This window comes from Octopus bimaculoides, chromosome 9 (genome assembly GCF_001194135.2).
Source record: "Octopus bimaculoides isolate UCB-OBI-ISO-001 chromosome 9, ASM119413v2, whole genome shotgun sequence".
In the NCBI taxonomy this organism is placed as follows: Eukaryota; Metazoa; Mollusca; class Cephalopoda; order Octopoda; family Octopodidae; genus Octopus; species Octopus bimaculoides.
The window spans coordinates 74,249,523-74,250,309 of record NC_068989.1 but is presented as its reverse complement, the minus strand read 5'-3'; the positions used below and the strand labels follow the sequence as shown (position 1 = coordinate 74,250,309).

Sequence of the window (787 nt, the reverse complement as noted above, 5' to 3'; positions counted from 1 at the left end):
GATAGATAGATATATAGATATAGATAGATAGGTAGGTAGGTAGGTAGGTAGATAGATAGATAGATAGATAGATAGATAGAAAGATAGGTAGATAGATAGATAGATAGATAGATAAATAGATAGATAGATAGATAGATAGAAAGACAGACAGATAGACAGATAGATAGATAGATAGATAGATAGATATATAGATAGATAGATAGATAGATAGATAGATAGATAGATAATATAAGAATGTGGCATTGTAATCAGAAATGCGCCCTCATTTGCATTTTTCGTAGATTTCTAGAGTTTGTTTTGGTTCATTGAATTTTCCAAGTCCATTAACAACTTCAGAGCGTTACAATCTTGTCTCAAGGATCATGTGTTTGATGTTTTATAATAGACAGGAGGAAATGAGATCACTGATTTTTAAGTAGTGTCATCGACTGGTGGAGAATCTTTATTGTTCCAAAGAAACTATAAAATATTTACATAAAAAAATACGAAAAAGCATATTAAATCACATTCATTCGCTATTTTCGAAAGAAACATGCACAAAGAAGCACTTACACTTTTATATGTAAGTGCTGATCGTTGAAGAGACAAGGAAAAACACTTGAATGCACGATTTATAATGCACTGGTGCCAAAGGTCAATTTCGAGATTATGGCAGTTGGGGAACCGAGGTATTCATTCATTAAAACCTGTCCGCGAAAAGTTATTCCAGTACAATTTTAAGAACAACAGTACAGAATGTACATACGTGTATATATATATATATATATATATATATATATATATATAT

At 30.5% G+C, this 787-nt stretch overlaps 1 long non-coding RNA gene across 1 annotated transcript in view; it reads left to right on the top strand.

Moving 5' to 3' along the window:
* The window catches only part of LOC106872521 (uncharacterized), an 11,395-nt gene that overhangs the window by 1,372 nt on the left and 9,236 nt on the right, over positions 1–787 (top strand). The gene's annotated exons all lie outside the window — the stretch shown is intronic.